Source organism: Cervus elaphus, chromosome 13, assembly GCF_910594005.1.
Source record: "Cervus elaphus chromosome 13, mCerEla1.1, whole genome shotgun sequence".
Classification (NCBI taxonomy): domain Eukaryota; kingdom Metazoa; phylum Chordata; class Mammalia; order Artiodactyla; family Cervidae; genus Cervus; species Cervus elaphus.
The window spans coordinates 48,838,760-48,844,334 of record NC_057827.1 but is presented as its reverse complement, the minus strand read 5'-3'; the positions used below and the strand labels follow the sequence as shown (position 1 = coordinate 48,844,334).

General features: G+C 36.1%; 1 long non-coding RNA gene across 1 annotated transcript; it reads right to left on the bottom strand.

Moving 5' to 3' along the window:
* Positions 1 to 1,664: 1,664 nt before the first annotated feature.
* LOC122706925 lies at positions 1,665 to 5,010 on the bottom strand. The gene is made up of 3 exons (XR_006344504.1): positions 4,828 to 5,010; positions 2,457 to 2,588; positions 1,665 to 2,356 (listed from the first exon to the last, which is right to left on the bottom strand). It is a non-coding gene; the product is annotated as an uncharacterized LOC122706925 (long non-coding RNA).
* Between the last annotated feature and the right edge of the window lie 565 nt (positions 5,011 to 5,575).

The window sequence follows — 5,575 nt, the reverse complement described above, 5'->3', positions numbered from 1 at the left end:
CTCCTAGAAGTGGGATAGGAAAAAAAAGCTGGTTATTATTCCTAAACCCATTGAAATTGCATTTGTGGCATCAAAATGGATTTTTTTTTAAGCAGGATGTTGGATTGACAGTAAAGCAGCTGCTCTGCAGCAAACGAAAGCAAAAATTAATAAGAGACCTTAGCAAAAGAAAGACTATTGGTTTTGCACACCCAGAGCAAATTGGCTGGATTTAGAAGAGCACACTTTGATCTTTTCCAGACTAATTACTGCTCTGTGGTTTGACTGTTTGTGCATTAGTTGCCCTTCATACAAAACCGAAACTGCTGTGGTACACAGCTGTAATACAAATGAAAATTTGACATTCAGTAAACAAAGCATTGCAAGGGTCATTCTTTTAGCACAATAACTGCATAATACAATTTTAGAATGCCTTTTGTATACAAAAAATTACACATTTTAAGGCAGTTTTGAACTCAGAGTAGGCAGTCAAGGCTGTTTGTAAAGGACAGAGAAATTGCTCCCAACTCTAATCTATAAATACAGATTGAAAACAGTTTATTTCAACATTGTAGAAATGCTGAGGAATTTACATATTTACAGAAATAAATGTGTCTGTTTTTAGAAGATGGTTTTTCATTTGTCTATAAGGTTAATTGGGAGCAGATTTCTTAAGTAGCTGTTTGCAGTGGCAATAATGGTGTTGATTCACCAATTTGATTCTAGATTTGCTTCTAGGAAAGAATTCAGATTATTTTATGTGTAGACTCTATATTAAAGTATTTAATGCTTTCTTTATATGTTTCAGAAAATATAATGAATTAACATTTTCAACAACTACCAAAATTGAAGAACTTTCCATTTTTCATTATTTAAACATCACCATAATTATTAAAGCATAAATCTCTATCTGCATAAGAAATACATTTAACTTACGCCTGAGTTTTCCTTCTAAAGGGCATGACTTTATGTAGTTTGTATTTTTAATGTATTCTGACAGGCACTCTAACAAGCTGTACAATAACTTATCATCACATTCCCAAAAAATAGATCAAATATATTGAAAGGCTTTTATAATACCTGACTCAGTTTGTATTTAAACCAAATTAACCTTTGGAGCTAGCTATACAAATGTTACCTAGTTTTTTTCCAACACACGTTTTTATGCAACTTTGAGAATATCTATACTTAAAGTCAAACAATTTACAATAATTCCATTGTTAATGCTGAAATATTTGAAATACAGAGAAATATTTGATTAAAGAATTGACCTATCAAAAAACATTGCTTTTTGCTTTGTTTATGCTTTGTTTCAAACATTTGAAAAGAGGTGATTTAAAGAAGATTAATGATATAGTTTACTCAATTAACTGTTCATTAGAAACTGAAAAAAAAATTTATCCAGGGTTGATTAATAACCAATAACCATAACCAAGACAGTATACCATGAGTGTTGAAAATACTGAAATCTAAAAAAAAAAAAAAAGAAAATACTGAATTCTTCCATTCAACCATGTAAAAATACCACACATTAGATGTTGAACAAGTTTTATTTCAGTCATTATTTCTTTAATTGCTATATGATTTATATAAATTTTATGACCTTCAGAGCCTCCCCTTTTTGCTTTCAAAATTTAGCTGGATACATTCTTTATAGACACACAAAGCTGTTTTATAAATGCCTGTTTCTGTCTGGCTCATTTACCTTTACCTCACAGAACAGCTATCTTGGGTGGGGGTGGGGGGGTAGTTACCTATTCACAGCAAGACTTGAGAATTCAGGACAATAGCTTTTCACAATATGTTTAGGAGAGGCCCAAAGCTCCAGTGCTAAGCGCCATGTGGAAAGGTAGATAAATACATAGAGACAGAACCGTAGACTTTAGCCAAGTGGCTTGAAGAATAACAGAGAATCTATAATGCTTTCTACTTCAGCGGCAATCAAACTCAACCTCTGCAAATTAATCAGCCTGCAAAACACCAAGAATGGAGAAAAGAGGATATTGATCCCTGGAGAAGTCACCTATATTTTATTTTCCCATTAAAAATAATCACAGAATGCTATTCTAAAATGTGAACATTTTCCCCCCTGAAGTATAAAACAGACCAGATCCTTTTTGATAATATTTCAAAGATTATCTCAGAATGACTCCATGAAACACTTTGGTTTTAATTTTTATCATGGGAGAAAATTATTAAGTATACCCATAAAAGCATTATTTGCCATGCGCTTTTTTCAAGGGTGTGAGTGTCCTGGGGTTATAGTAATTTACTGACGACACTGTTCGGTGTGCTATCTTTCCTATGACCACTGACTCCTTAATGTCCCTTTCCATTTACTTTTATCCTCCCTTGTGCCTTCAGGTTTGGAAACTATCTGCAAAGAAACAAGAAATTTAAAATTAGTTTTATTTTTTCCTTTTCAAAATAAGTTTCCTGGTTAAACACCCAAATGAAAAGACCCCCTTCTGACTTACCTTAACTCATAGATCTAAAGCAAATATGTTCATTGGGTTAAAATTTTTTACAATAAAACTTGTAATTCTGAAAAACGGAAGTTGGGTTTTACTTAGCAGTGGAAGCTGTTTTTTCATGTTTCCATAATTATCCTGTAAAACAATAAATAATTCTTTCATGTGCTAAACAATCAATTACAGCTTTGTGATTCAAAGACTTTTTGAACACCCACCCCCCCCCCCCACAATAGTTAATGTCCCAAGTTTGTGCTTTGGGAGTTATTAGAGTCACAAACACTGTTTTAAATTTAAAAAACACCTAATTAAATGGAAGCCATTCATAAATAACAACAAGCATAAATCAGAATGAAATAATAAAGTCTCCATGTCTGCCTTCTTTTCCCATAAGACTCTTAGAACATTTTGTCCCCAGGAAAAAAACAAAATTTGTCAGTTAGCTAGACATGTTTGTTGAGTAAACTGGCCACCACTGTCACTAGCGTGTTTGGGTATAAAAGAATTGCAACAACTGTCATCCACCGCTAGAAATACTCCCTAAAGCAAGGTGTCTGCCAGGTTATTCCCAGTCCAGTTCATACTGGTCATGCCACTCTGCTTCCTTCTGGCAAGAACTTAACTCCATCCAGATCAAGAGAGGAAAAAAACTCTCAACGTTTGGGTGAAATGTGTTTGCAAGAACTCTCATTAAAAAAAATTCTCTTCATTTTCTTAAGGTTGGAGGTTACAGGGTAGTTTTAAAATGGACTTAACACTTGCTGATTACTGAGAAGATTAAAGGCAGAAATGGCCAAGACTGGATGGCAGGGTCACACCACCACTCTCTTTTAGCCTGCTTTTCACTCCTGTGTATTTAGATGCTCCTCAACTAGATTTGAAAATTTCAGTATTTATCAAGAGCCAGACGAGAAGATAACAACATATTTCAAACATTTCATCATCAAATGATGGTTGGTTATAGAGCTGATTGGCCTTTCACCTTAGGAAAATTATTTCACATTTCTCTTCCTCATTTATAAAGTGGGGTAATAGGCAGTTTGTGGAATAAAGCCTCACAAGGACAAATGAATGAAATTGTACCTTTAAATGGTTTAAAGTCAGGAACAATTTGAGTAAAAAATATTACTTTTCATAAATTGTGATCTTACATCAAAGCAAGGGGAATATGCTGCTTTTTCATTTGAACAAATCCAGTAGCAATCATGCTTATTAGATGCTTGTACATAGTTCTGTGATAAAAGCTGTGTTGTCATCCAGGAGCTAATTATCTCAAATGAGAGACCTTATATGAAAGTAGTGTATAAAGTATAAAAATATAAAATACTACACTTGTAATAATAATAGTAATAGTATTAAGTGCTTGTGTGTGTGTGCTAAGTCATATCCAACTCTGCGACCGCATGGACCGTAACCCGCCAGGCTGCTCTGTCCACGGAATTTCCCAGGCAAGAATACTAGAGTGGGTTGTCATTTCTTCCTCTAGGGGATTAAGTACTTATGCTGTACCAAACAGTATATTCTACAAGGGTTTATTTAACCATCACAGCAACCTTGGGAGATAAATGCTTTTGTGTGTGTGTCAGTCACCCAGTCGTGTCGGACTCTCTGCCACCCCATGGACTGGGGCCCACCAGGTTCCTCCGTCCATGGGATTTCCCAGGCAAAAATACTGGAGTGGGTTGCCATTTCCTTCTCCAGGGGATCTTCAGGACCCAAGGATCGAACCCAGGTCTCCCTCACTGCAGCCAGATTCTTTACCATCTGAGCCACACCTTAGGGCTGACATGTTTTTATCACCATTTTTAAATTTGTACACCTAAGACCAAAGGACCCTGAGTCACTTGGCTGTTTCACACAGCAAGAAGGAGAAACTAGGCAAGAAGCCAAGGTCTGTCTGATTTCCAAACCCCAGCACATGGAACACCCTGCACTATGTACAGGATGGCTCTGGCAACGATGTTTACCTTTTTGCTATATTAGATGGCAATATGGTGATTTTGTCATGATTGACAAATTATACCTTTGGAAATGCAGATGCTGTTATGAGTTAAGAAGCTGAAATGTGGCATGTTTTGTTCATAAAAGGTTTTTTTCTAAATTATTCTTCTAGTACAGCATTTACCTTTAGAGGAAAGGAAGTAAATAATGGATCCTAGAAGAAATTACCTTTGTTCTTATTTTGTTGTTCATACAGGTACAATAAGTGCTAGAAACACTAACCAATTACATCATTACTTGCTAACTGTCAGATTTTTAAGTGTTTAGTGCCAACCTTTAAGGCACCAGAAAATATTTCTGACAGTGGCACTGTAATCCCATCATTGTGTATTCAAATAAACATATAATTGCCAATTCTGCATATGGAATTTCTAACCTGGAAATTTCCTGGTATGAAAATAACAGCTCCAACAGTAATTCACTAAGTCATCTGAGTCAAGAATTTATAGTTAGTTATAGTTCAGTCGCTCAGTCATATCCAACTCTTTGTAACCCCATGGACTGCAGCATGCCAGGCTTCCCTGTCCATCACCAACTCCTGGAACCTACTCAAACCCATGTCCATTGAGACGATGATGCCATCCAACCATCTCATCCTCTATCGTCCCCTTCTCCTCCCACCTTCAAACTTTCCCAGCATCAGGGTCTTTTCAAATGAGTCAGTTCTTTGCATCAAGTGGCCAAAGTATTGGAGTTTCAGCTTCAACATCAGTCCTTCCAATGAGTATTCAGGATTGATTCCTTTCAGGATGGACTGGTTGGATCTCCTTGCAGTCCAAGGGACTCTCAAGAGTCTTCTCCAACACCACAGTTCAAAAGCATCAATTCTTCGGCACTCAGTTTTCTTTATAGTACAACTCTTACATCCATATATGACTACTGGAAAAACCAGAGCCTAAACTAGATGGACCTTTGTTGGCAAAGTAATGTCTCTCTCTGCTTTTTAATATGCTGTCGAGGTTGGTCATAACTTTTCTTCCAAGGAGCAAGTGTCTTTTAATTTCATGGCTGCAGTCACCATCTGCAGTGATTTTGGTGTCCAAAATAATAAAGTCTCTCACTGTTTCTATTGTTTCCCCATCTATTTGCCATGAAGTGATGGGACCAGATGCCATGATCTTAGT